This window comes from Ursus maritimus, unplaced genomic scaffold (assembly GCF_017311325.1).
Source record: "Ursus maritimus isolate PB19 unplaced genomic scaffold, ASM1731132v1 scaffold_7, whole genome shotgun sequence".
NCBI classification, from domain to species: Eukaryota; Metazoa; Chordata; class Mammalia; order Carnivora; family Ursidae; genus Ursus; species Ursus maritimus.
This window is the reverse complement of record NW_024426885.1, coordinates 71,569,693-71,583,019: the sequence shown is the minus strand read 5'-3', so window position 1 is coordinate 71,583,019 and position 13,327 is coordinate 71,569,693. Positions and strand designations below refer to the sequence as shown.

The 13,327-nt window shown below is 46.1% G+C and overlaps 1 long non-coding RNA gene across 3 annotated transcripts in view; it reads right to left on the bottom strand.

Moving 5' to 3' along the window:
* Positions 1 to 1,564: 1,564 nt before the first annotated feature.
* LOC103661897 overlaps positions 1,565 to 13,327 on the bottom strand; it is a 38,509-nt gene continuing 26,746 nt past the window's right edge. Inside the window, exons 4-5 of one of the 3 annotated variants that reach the window (XR_568313.1) lie at positions 2,597 to 2,772; positions 1,565 to 1,715 (exon numbers count right to left, since the gene is read on the bottom strand). This is a non-coding gene — a long non-coding RNA (uncharacterized LOC103661897). Of the gene's footprint in view, positions 1,716 to 2,440; positions 2,773 to 7,906; positions 9,296 to 13,327 lie in introns of those variants that run through there. The other 2 variants (XR_568312.1, XR_568314.1) reach the window with 2 other exon arrangements.

The following is a 13,327-nucleotide window of genomic DNA, read 5'->3' as shown; positions in this document are numbered from 1 at the left end:
GTGGCCTCCTGGCTGCCCAGCCCACAAACACCCGAGGCAGACATGACTTCTTCAACTGCACTCCCACTCGCAGGCACTCAAGGCCCCCTTCCAAGCCTCTGATCTTTTCTGAGGGTCCCGCAGTGCTGTCTCCTTTGCTCTCAGCTATCACGTGGCCACTCTCCTTGCAGACAGTGAATATGGAATCCCAGGCTGATCAGAGTAGCTTCACGCTGGGACTCCTGCTACATGAGTCAAAAGGTCTTATGTTTGATTCTGAGCTCCAGCCCCCCTGGAACGCCACAGTGAGTCTATGAATTGTCAGCAGCCTCCCTCCAAGGGAGCCACAGGAGGGGAGCAAGCCAAAGGTCGAAGGGATTTTATTCTGGTGGCTTCAAATTTGAGATGAAAATAACAACAACAACAACAACAATAATAATAATAACAACAACAACTAATATTTTGACCTGGAAAGAATATGAACTGCGGAAATAGTTTAGACTATCTGTTTACACTTCCATTTCATTCAGCTCTTCAGGGTGGTGAGAAGATCCCGGATCACAGGTGGCCTTTATGGAAGACCAGAACGATGCTCCCTACCCTGCCCCCAGAGGCTTCATCTCCTGGGCAGCACGCTACCCTGCCCTCCCCAGGAGGCACAGCCAAGAGCAGCAGTAGGGGACAATAAGCTGGACATCTGCCCAGTCTCGGTGTTTCTGGAGATAAGTGTGCATGAGCCAGTGTCAGCTGCCCCTGGTCAGAACCGGCCATCCCATCCGCTTTCTGATAAAACCCTTAAGCTTGATTCTGTGTTAGCCATAAGTCATTTACTAACTTGTAAAACTTTCAAGCTCACATATGGTAATTAACCATATGCTGCTGTTATTCTAACCACTTACCTTCAAAGATCTACCATTGACAGAGTGGCCTCCCAGGCCCTGCCTGCTCTGGCCCCCACATAGTCCCCAGACTTGCCTTCACACCTCAGTCCCCCTCACAACCCTGTGCTCATCCACACCGATGATTATTCAAGCCTACCTCACTAGCCCTGTTTCCTGCTGCCACAGGGTCTTTGCACCTGCTGCTTCCCCTGCCTAGCACACTTTTTCACTCCTCCCTTTGCCTGGTCTACTTACTTTTTAGATCTCAACTCGAACATCACCAAGGGTTTACGCCCTCCTTGACCTCCCTCACCAAGTCAAATGTGTTTATACGTTCTTCCTGCACAGTGAAGCTCTCCTTACGATGCTTGTCATGGTTGGAATTTGACATTTGTATATGTGATCACTCAGTTCCCCACCTGTTCCCCTAACTACACTGTAAACTCTATGAGGGCAAGACATTGACTCACCCCTGTAGCCCCAGCACCTAACATATCAGCTGGCACAGGAGAGGCCCTCAGTAAGTACTACCCAAATAGATGCGGGAAAGTCCCTGCTGCTTTCTTTCTTTTTTTTTTTTTTTTAAGATTTTATTTATTTATTCGACAGAGAGAGAGACAGCCAGCGAGAGAGGGAACACAAGCAGGGGGAGTGGGAGAGGAAGAAGCAGGCTCATAGCGGAGGAGCCTGATGTGGGGCTCGATCTCATAACGCCAGGATCACACCCTGAGCCGAAGGCAGACGCTTAACCGCTGTGCCACCCAGGCGCCCCCCCTGCTGGTTTCTTGACACCACGTGCTTCTCTGTTGGGGTTCTCTGTAAGCTACTAACGCCTGAATGAACCCTCAGAAGACCCTGGGAAGGGAAGGAGAGGGGGAAACCATTGTTTGTGGAGTGTGTACCTCTGCCAGGCACCAAGCAAAGGAGCTCGCCTTCTAATCCTCACAACAATGGTGGCGTAAGATTTATGACCGTCGTCCTGTAGGTGTGTGCTCCTCGTATGTGTATGAGGAAACTAAATCAAATTAAGGAACTTGCCCAAAGTCGGACAGGTTCTAAGTGACTGAATGTGATCCCAGTCAGTGCTCCTGACTTTCCACCGTGCGACTGGCTGGAATCAAACCAAGAGCCTCAGGGACAAGTGTCTCCTCTCCTCCACCCCACATTAAAAAAATAAAAGCCACTAGGAAACGATGACGCGGACTCTTGACTTTATGGTGTGGTCACACTTTGTGGCTCTTTAAAAACCATGCAGCACCTGCGTGCTCTGAAATCACCTTCGCCCTGCGTCTCTGGACGCTGGTTCATTGCGGTCATTAAGGTCAGGGGAGGGCTGCGGCTGGGTGAGCGAGAACAGCTTGAAGAGGAAGGAGACATTGTCCCGTGAACCATGAAGGTCACGGTGGTCAGCTTAGTCCACTCCCAGTGCCCATTGTTTGGAGTAGGGGGTATTCAAGTGTTTCTGTGGGAAAAGCACCCTATTAGTAACCACGGCCAGGTGTGTGCACAAGTATTAATTGCCTGACTTTTCTCTCCAAATTATTGGGCAAAGTTCTTACCATTTATTTGGAGCTTTTAACGTTTTTCTTTTTTGTTGTTATACTGTCTTTTCTTTTTTGCTTTTAAGTTAGATTAGACTTCATCCTACTCAATTTAAGAACAAGCCGATCCCTGGGGCAGAATAAAGGAAACCATTATCCCCAATAAAGTCTGTGCTTTGTAGCTGATGCGCTTACCAGACCTGCTTCCTGATCAAGGAACTTGATTCAGCTTAGCCCTGCTGGTCTCTGACACTGGACGTGCAGATCCGCACCGCACATCTTGCTTTAGCGAAAATGACGTAGGAACAAGACAATGGAAGAGGAGAGGTGGGACCCCACTTGGTAGACGAATAAGGATCAGGCCAGAAGTTCTGTTAGGAGATTAAAAAAAAAAAAAGGCAAAACAAAAACAGAGGACTAAGAAACATGACTTTGGAGCCAGAGGGACTCAGGTTCAAATCCTGGCTCTGTCACTTACTAGCTCTGCACTGCTCTGAGCTCTCATTCCCTCTAGTAAAAAGTGGGTAACACCACCTGTTTCACAGGGGGCTCTAGAGCATTCGGTGAAGTAACGTAGCTATTTAACATTGCCTGAGGTATAACATGTGCTTGATAAGTAAGAACTAAACTATATTTACCCTGTTCACAATCATTGCGGAAACAAGACCAGACAGAGAGTCGGAATTTAAAATAAGATTGCCATTTACCAAAATGCATTGAAAGAAAGAGAAGGTAAAACTCATCAGCCAGTAACTGGGTGTCCATTACATTCCAAAACCTTAACATCAAAATTACAGGCCTCTACGCGAAGACAATCAAGGACCCGCACGTTCCAGGAACCGCTTTATGGGACAGGGGACCTCATGATACACAGGGAAGAAGGCCCTCACGATAATCAGCAATGGGGCAGGTGGTCAAGTCTGTTGTAAATTTGCAAACTTCCAAAACTTACAATTGCTCTCTGAAGGGGTGATGATAACATTCATTTCAAGGAGGTCAAAGTATTTGTCTGGTAAAACAGTCAGAGTCTCTGAAGGGACCACCGTACTCACCCAAGGAAGTGAACCATTAAGGGCTCCCTGGCTGGAATGTGACTTTCCAACTACCCCTAAGCAGTGCTATCTTTTGGTGGTGGGCTGCTTTTCCTCCAACTGTCCTCTTCCTCCGACCGTTTGGAATGAATGCAGGCTAGACCAAGATGCCAAAGGCTGGACCCACCCTTTAGGACGCCAGGTCAACAGGGAGCTGAAGAACGGCTGTTGCAGCTGAGGCTAGGTTAGTCCGGGGCGTCCGCCCGCTGCCCCGCCATCAGGCTGCTCGGGAGCTTGGCAGTGTCCAGGCACAAATTATTTCACTGCTGGTATAGGCTGAATGGTGTCCCCCTGAAATTCATATGCTGAAGCCCTAACCCCCAAGACCTCAGAATGTGACTGTATTTGGAGAGAGGGTCTTTATAGAGGTAATCAAGTTAAAACAAGGTCTGTAGAAAGGGACCTAATTCAATATGACTGGTGTCCTTATAGAGGAGATTAGGACCTAGACACACGCAGAGGCAAAGACCCGGGGAAGACACAAGGAGAAGGTGGCCATCTGCAAGCCCACAAAAGCAGCCTTGAAAGGAACCAACCCTGCAGACACCTTGATCTCGGATTTCTATCCTACAGAAGTATGAGAAAATGTCTATTGTTAAGGTCCCCCAGTCTGTGGTGCTTTGTTCTGGCAATCCACCTTCTAAGCACTTTGCAAGTATCATTTTTGCAGATCCTCTTAACAACCTGTGAATAGGATTAAACTCATTTTAAAGATGGCAGAATGAGGCACAAAAATATCAAGTGACTTGCCAAAGTCACCTGAGTGGGAAACAGGCAAGGCTGGCACCAGGGGGTGTCTAATGCCAGAGGACAAGCTCTCAGCCACTTTGCTTGGAGTTGGTGGGAACTGCTATTTCCCACTCCCAACCCTTGGAGTAGGTGGGAAATAGACGATACTCAGGGTTCAAGTGAGCAATAGTGGGGAGCTGACCAGGGCACCAGAAGTATGTTGGGGCTTTTGGCAGGTGGTGCTGAGGAATCCCAGCAGGTGGTCAGTCATCATGGGGGACAGGAGGCCTGGGAATGGGGAACCTGCAAAACTTCATCACTGGAACAGAGCCACAGGGCAGGGTCACGGGGCCAAGCCCCAGCCATGATGGGCCTGGCTAAAGCAAGATCCGAATCCATGGAATGTCTGGAGCACTAGAACTTGCCAGCAGAGAACTTGGGGTAGAGACAATGTAAAGCCCTAACCCTGCAAACTGGGACCCACGGTAGGGCCTTAGAACTCAGGCCTGGAGACTCCAGGGCGGAAGCCTCAGGAGCAGGACAGGTAGTGGGTGGTGGTTGGAACATCCCAGAGTTTCATCCCGTGAGGGGTACACCCGAGCACAGAGTGCAGCTGGCGGTATGGGACTCAGGAAACCCACTCGGGGAAGGCAGGGAGGAAACTCCATGGGCAGCCCCAGCATCCTCTGCGAACGTCCTTTCCTGCCTGAGGAGGGGGCGGCACCCGTTGATATTAATTTTCCCGACACTTGTTGCTGAGACAGGACTCGACCCCACTAACGGAGAAAGACTTGGAAAAGGTTCATTGCTGCAAGCGGGAGAATTCCCAGAAGCCAAGTATTTGCTGACATCAGAGCATCTTGAAGGAGAAGGAGCGTCGATGCACAGAGTTCGACCTCAATCCAGGGAACAGGTCCCCGTGTTCCTGGAACGCCGTGGCCTTCTCACATGTTGACGTCTGCCGTTTTATAAACATCATACAGGCGGGCTATTTTTTTTTTTTTTCTGAAGAAGGCAGTCGTTTGAAGGGATGAGCTTTTTTTTTTAAGAGTTATTATTTATTTTTGAGAAAGAGAGCACGAGCGGGGGTGGGGGAGCAGAGGGAGAGGGAAATAGAATCTCAAGCAGACTCCACGCTGAGTGTGGAGCCTGATGTGGGGCTCGATCTCACTACTCTGAGATCACAACCTGAGCCAAAATCAAGAGTCCGACCCCTAACTGACTGCGCCCCCAGGTGCCCTAGGATGAACTTCTAAGCATCTTGGTTGAAGAGTTCTCCCATACAAAGTACCCTGGGTATGGAATCTGTCGTGATTTTGTTATGATCAACTATGCATTAATAACATTTTTCTTCCTAGAGTTGTAAATGCTGATAAAGTTCGATTAAGACGTACATACACATATTTCATTAATCATGCAGACTAGTGGAAAATAAGGCCCCCTAAACCTACTGGGGATAAATGAGGGACTCATTTGAGAAAACATTGAATTTAAGCTTTACTGACATATATTTATATTTAAGTACACATAAGTGGTTAGTTCATTAGTGATCAAAGTGGGTCAGATATGTATATATATTATTTTTATATATTTTTAAATTATCCAGCTAGTTTTTTGACAATTGTTATAATGTATTTTTAAATAAAAAATAAAACCTCTCCATTAAATGTTATTATTTGTGCCTGAAATATGTTTAATTTGTTACATTGTTCCACTTTATTATATTATATAGCTAAAATCCATTTTACACAATATAGGTTTTTTAAAAGTAATTAATACAAAAGTATGAGTGATTATTCTAGATGACATTTGTATCTTAACTGGTGAGTGTTTGAGTACAATTTTCTAGTTAAATAATTTTTTTAATATCAGTATAGTTAACATAGAGTGTTATATTAATTTCAGGCATACAACACAGCAATTCAATTCTATACATTATTCAGCGTTCCTCATGATAAGTGTAATCTTAATCCCCATCACCTGTTTCACCCATCCCCCCCCACCTCCCTCCCTCTGGTAACCATCTGGTCTCTATAGTCTGTTTTTTGGTTTGTCTCTCTTTGTTGTTGTGGTTCATTTGTTTTATTTCTTAAATTCTACATATGAGTGAAATCATATGGTGTCTGTCTCTCTCTGACTTATTTCACTTAGGATTATACTCTCTAGATCCAGCCATGTTGTTACAAATGACAAGATTTCATTCTTTGTATGGTTAACATGCCATTGTATATAGGCCACATCCTCTTCGTCCATTCATCAATCAGTGGACACTCAGGCTGCTTCCATACCTTGGCTATTGTTGATAATGCTGCAGTAAACATAGGGGTGCGTGTACCTTTTCGAATTAGTGTTTTTTGTTCTTTGGGTAAATACCCCGTAGCGGGGCCTAAAATGTAATCTGTTTTGGAGAACGTTCCATATGCACTTAAAAAGAATGACTATTCTGCTGTTTTAGGATGGAATGTTCTGAATAGATCTGTTACACCCATCTGGTCCAATGTGTCATTCAAAGCCACGGTTTCCTTGTTGATTTTCTGCTTAGATCATCTGTCCACTGGTGTAACTGGGATGTTAAAGTCTCCTATTGTTATTGGATTAGTATCCATTAATTTCTTTATGTTTGTTATTGGCAGCTTTATGTATCTGGGTGATCTCATGTTGGATGCATAAATATTTACAATTGTTATATCTTCTTGTTGAATTGTTCCCTTAATGATTATATGGTGTCCTTCTTTGTCTCTTGTTATGATCTTTGTTTTAAAGTCTGTTTTGCCCAATGTAAGTATTGCTACCCTGGCTCTCTTTTCACTTCCATTTGCATGAGATATGCTTTTCCATCCCTTCTTTTTCAATCTGCATGCGTCTTTAGGTCTGAAATGAGTCTTGCGGGCAGCGTGTAGATCGGTCTTGCTTTTTTATCCATTCTGGCATCCTATGTCTTTTGATTGGAGCATTTAGTCTGTTACATTCAAAGTAATTATTGATAAGTATGTACATTTTGGTTCTTTTATGGCTCTTTTGAAGTTCTTTTTTTTTTTTAAGATTTTTATTTATTTGAGAGAGAGTTAGAGAGAGAGCACAGAGGGAGGGAGAAGGAGAAGCAAATTCTCCCTGAGCAGAGAGCCCGGTGTGGGGCTCGATTCCAGGACCCTGAGATCGTAACCTGAGTCAAAGGCAGACGCTTAACTAAGTGAGCCACCCAGGCGCCCCTCTTTTGTAGTTCTTTTCTGTTTCCTTCTTCTCCAGCTTTCTTCTGCAGGTTTGCTGGCTTTCTTTAGTGATATACTTGGGTTCCTTTCTCTTATTTGTCACATAAGTTTTTGATCTGTGGTTACCATTAGGTTTATATGTAAGTCTTCTGCTTATAGCTTGTCTATGTTAAGTTGATGGTCACTTAAGTTTGAACCCATTCCTTACTGCTCTCCATCCCCATGTTTTAGGTATATGGGGTCATACTTTACATACACTGGCGTGGGTGTTATCTAGTTGTATCCGTGAGACGAGGTGGGTGGAGGGTCTTCCTAACTCTGCCATCTTCCTCTGAAGTCTCCCAATATTGTATTTTTAGCACTCAGATAACAGCAATATATTGCCAAGAGTTTATTTGCTCAGCAAAGTCTACTTATTTTTTTTTTTTAAGATTTTATTTTTAAGTAATCTCAACACCCAGCATGGGGCTCGAACTCACAACCCTGAGATCAAGAGTAACATGCTCCACTGATGAGCCAACCAGGTGCCCCTCACCAAAGTCTTTATTACCTTGCATATCGTTCATGTGAATTTTCAGCACATTTTACTTCGACACAGCTATTTACATTTTCTAGAGCATATTTGCTTACTGAATTGCCAAATGCCGTAATAAACTATCTTAACAGTCTTTGCCTAAAACTGAGAGACAGAGAATAGACATTCCAGAAAAGAAGTTCTTTTAACCTCTAGCCAACTGAAATACGTATAGCAACAGTAATCAGTGCTTAATTTAGAAGAATTCTAATTTTATAATATATGTGTCATCCCATCGCCGTCTGCCTCATAAACAACATCAGACCACACATTTCCTATCAATTACGAGCCAGTTGTTTTAAACCCCTAATTAGTCTAAGGGATTTTTAAAAATTTTATTACCAATGTATGTGCTGGATCTGGCTGATTCAGTGTTTGAAGTTATGGCGGAAAGGAACACACAAAGCAGGAAGACTTTGCACCATGTAAAATGGGCGAGACACCCAGAGAAGCTCACAATTACCGAGTACTCAGCACGCACAAGTAATCATATTTCACATAACTCCCCCCAAATTCTCCATGAGATATGCACTATTATTACTCCTATTCCATAGGTAAAGAAACAGTAACGTGCTGCTTCATGGCCACAGCTAGGGTAAGGAAGGGGGCAGGGACCCATCTGCAGCATTTGCCAGCTTCCATGGCATAGATGTTCCTCTCCAGGCCAATTTCAAGTTCGTCAACAGGTTCGCAAGGTTCCTGAAAGTTTCATGATTGGTTGTGAATAGTCCATTAAGTCACCAGTTCAAGTTCACAGAACACGATCCCTAAATAGTAGAGCTGCGATTTGAACTCAGGGAGACTAACTTCAGCCACTACGTCATCCAAGAATCCAAGAGGGCAGAAAGGGCACAGAAAGGGGACCTACCCTCCCAGGACTGCACCTGCGCCAGAGTCATGGTCAGGACTAGACAAGTGTCCAACAACTCTAGCTTGAGATTTCAGTAAGAACAGGGAAGAGAAGTAAATTGTGTAATATAATGAGCTCTCAGAGGAAGAAAAATGGACACATTGGACGGCTCTTCAGTTTGAAGAGACACTGTAGCTTTTGTTTCTGTTTTGTTTGTTTTTTAATAAAAAAAGTCCTATTTCAGAGAGATCCTTAGGTGGTAGGGAAGTCAATAAAGCTGCATTTATATGGTGAAGTTGCCGCAAATTCCATCAAGCTCCTAGAAGAGGGTCAGAATCAGGAACAGCTGCGCTCTGTAGACGCAGGGCTGGGGCGGTGTTGAGAATGTCTCCTTTGGATCGTGCCCACTCCTCCATTCACATCGGAGGTTTTATGCAATACCTTGAGAAACATGAAAACATGATTTCCCCAAATCAATGTACGCAGTGCATCATATAGTCACATTTTTATTTACTACCCACTGTGCACTTTGACTCTCAGCGCTTCAAGGACAAATACCTTTTCTCTACGAGTTTCAGGGCAGAGACTATTGAGTCCATAGGACCACAGGGAGCACGGTCAGGGCTGTCCCGGGCTATGGGATTGGTTGACAGCACATATAAGACATCAAGATCCCCGTCTTTAGGAATTCGGGAGACAGGGTTGTCTACACTGAGACTCAGAAGTAGATTCAGATTTTGTAAGGCCTCAGGCTTATACAACTTGGGACCCTATTTAAGAAGAGGAATACCAGGGGGCACCTGGGTGGCTCAGTTGGTTAAGTGTCTGCCTTAGGCTCGGGTAATGATCCCAGGGTCCTGGGATGGAGCCCCACATCGGGCTTCCTGCTCAGTGGGGAGCCTGCTTCTCCCTCTCCCTCTGCTGCTCCCCCTGCCTGGGCTCTCCTGCTCTCGCTCTCTGTAAAATAAATAAATAAAATCTTAAAAATAAAAAATAAAAAACCAAGAGGAATACCAGGTTACGAAGTGAGGTATGAAGACTTCGCACAGAACCTGAAGCTTAAGCTTTGTTAGCGTCATGGTAAATGCTCCATTTCTGCTAAGACTTGAAAAGTAAGTAGGAATTAGCCACCCCAAAGAACTGTAGGGATGGAGAGCAGGACTTGACAAAGGCAGGAAAAAAGCTGGGGACAGAGGTTCTGAGAGCCACAGGCTGTTCTGGAGGCCTGGACAAGGAGTCAGAAATAGAGGAGTGGCAAAGGGCAAGCGGGTCATGGTAAACTGAGGTAGGAAGTTTGAACTTTTTGCCAAGGGCAATAGGGAGCCATAGAGGGTTTGGGGAAGGGGTCTGACACAGTCACATTCAGTCCTCAGCAGTCCTGCTGGCTGTCTCCTCAGTCTGTACAAAATACCACTCCCCACACCAAACACTGAGGAGGTTTGATGATAGAGTCAGTGATCTGTTCAGCTTTGAAACCCACCCGAGCACTATTAAGGAAAGAAAATAGTCATGACACTTGTTGAAGAGGTAAGGCAGATTTTATTCAAGGGAGGGGGGGCTTGTAGGGACCACTGCAATGGGATCTTTCAGTGGGGCAGAGAGATTGGGCTCTACTCCCAACACAGCAGGGGCAAGTGGGGATTCATAGCCGAGGGGCAGGGTCGGGGCAGGGGATGGAAATCACTGAGAGGAAACATCAGGGGTAGGGGGATTCTCACTGAGGGCCGGCCAGGGTGATTCAGATCTCATCTGGGGATGGGGAGGTGGGTCAGTTTTGGAAGGTGATCAGATATTGACGGTGGGGTGGTCCTGGATAAACGGATTTAGGAGGATTCTTGCTAAAATTGGACAATGCAGTGACAACAGGAAAGCCAAAAAGGCATAGTTGAAAAAAACAGCTCAGGGAAGCTGGAATAGAGTTTGCTCATTGAGAGCATCTTAGTGCAAACACGGAGCAACCTCCGAGTAAGGAAAGACCCTGGCTGACACACGTGGCCGTGCAGGTGACCTGAGGAGCCTCTTCCCACGAGACAGCTAGTGGGTGGAAAGTGGAGAGAGAAACAAGCAGAGCGCCCAGGGTTCCTTCCAGTGTTTCCCCCACTGGGCAGGCGCGGCGAGGTGGGGGCCATGGGCGCATGCGCAGGGCTCTGCGCTCCTGCTCCCACCTGCCTGGGGGAGGGGCAGCCTGCGCCGGAGTAGGGGCCCCACAGGCTCCGGGGGGAGCCCAGTTCTGCGAGTCAGAAGCAGCCCCCTGAGCAAGGTGGGCTCAACCAGAGGGTTGCCTAAAGGGGCTGAGCGGAGATGCCCAAACAAGATCCGCAAGGCATTGAAAGCAAAGAAGCAGGAAGAACGGAAGGTAGGAGCTAGTACCCAACCCTGGGAACCTTTGAGCCGAGACTCCTCGTGGATGCGTGTGTGTGTGTGTGTGTGTGTGTGTGTGTGTGTGTGTGTTAGAAAACATGACATAAACTTGCCCACTTAACAATCTTTGAGTATATAATAGAGTGTTGTTAATTACATGCACATTGTCGTACAATGCATCTCTGGAACTTTCTCATCCTACGTGACTAAAATTCTGTACTCCATCTCCCCCCACCCACCCCCCAGCCCCTCAACCAGCACTTTACTTTCTGTTTCTAGGACTTTGCTTACTTGAGAGACCTCAGATCAGTGGAATCATGCACTATGTGTCCTTTGGTGACTGGCTGATTTCACTCAGCATCATGTTCTCCAGGTTCATCTATGTCCCCGCCTTTGATGGGATCCTTCTTTTTTAAGGTTGAATAATGTTCCATCGTATGTATATACCACAGGTTGTTTATCCATCATCCCTCCCCCACAGGAGGTTGCTTCACCTCTTGGGGATTGTGAATAGTCCTGCAATCAACAGGCGTCAAGGCTGCTTTTATAAGGACTCGAGGCATCTGTCAGAGCTGAGCGAGCTGTCGGGGTTCCTGTTCCTGTCACTGTAGTGCAGAGCTTCTCACCTTCTTTACCATGATCCACAAAAAGAAACACCTTTTATATCACAACTCAGGACATCATACTGCCTTGGTCTGAAATGTTCGTATTCATAAACATAATCCATATGCTGAGATCATAACCCCCAGAGACGATTATTAGGAGGTGGGGCCTTTGGGAGGTGCTTAAATCATGCGGAGCCATCAGGAATGGGATTAGTGCCCTTATGAAAGAGGCTCCAGAGGGATCCCTTGCCCCTCCCACCGCATGAGGACACAGCAGAAAGCACCAGCTATGGACCAGGAAAGGGCCCGCCCCCAACCATGCCAGCACCCTGATCTGGGACTTCGTAGCCTCCAGAACTGTGAGAAAATTTCTGTAGGTCATGAGCCGCCCAATCTGTGGTATTTTGTTACAGCATCCAGATGGACTAAAATATGTACAGAATTTTCCAAAAGCCTCCTTACTTTCACCCTGTGCAAGCTGATCTTTTCTATTCTGTCCTATTTCCTTTGTTAAATGCTGGGCACGAAACACTAAGTTGCTTTCACACGCACCAGCAGAGCCTGGCCTGCCGTTTGGAAACCACTTTGGTATCATGTGTAATTGTGATGATTTCGAACGCTCCAGAAAGAATTCCATTCCCACCGAAAGCACCAGTGGCCAATGTCAGTTTTGCTAGAGACTTTGTAGGAGTGACGGAAGAGGGTTTTACATCACCCGTGATCTTACAAGTCCCCCTGTGCCGCCATCCGAGGGTGCTTCTCCCTCACTCCTCCCCTGTGCAGGGCAGGGTCCTGTCTGTCCTCCCTGCCCCCTCCCAGGAGCACATGCACTGTTTTCCATGTTTCATGCAGGGTAGCATTAGTGGTCAGTGTGCCAATTCACTTTCAAGTCCTAGAGTCCTCCCTTCAGAAAGGGAATATCAAAGTCTTCACCCAGTCAAACTGTACCTTTTGCAACGTACTGAAAAATTAGGATTTCCTCCATAGCATTACACATATCCATTTCCCCTAAAGTGGCCCAGAAATGGACCGGAGAGGGAGAAAGAGCAAGCCTGGTCCTCACCGTTCCTGAGGCGCACGTTGTGGTTTGTGTGTTTGCTATTTCGGACTCAGCCAGGGCAGAAAGGCCCTCAGAGAGGGTTAACAAAAAGCCCCCCAGTCCTATTACCACTTTGCCATTTAAAGTCACCGGAGACATCTCATCTGTGAGCTAACTGTATTTGTTGGATTTAAGGAGCGCCCTTGGTTATCACAGCAACACATACATCGGTCCTTTTCAAATGAAGATGCTGTAGTTCGGACCCAAATAAGAACGAGACAGTGGGAAGACAGTATTTCAACAAACATTCTCCGACTTACACCGATTATGCTGGAATGTTGTAAAACCAAAAGCTATTCTGTTCTTACTATAATCATATTGCAAAAATGTGTTCAAAATTATTGGCTTAGGCCAACATACAGAATCCCCTAAGTGGTTTAGCAGACTAATGAGGGAAATTTATGGGCT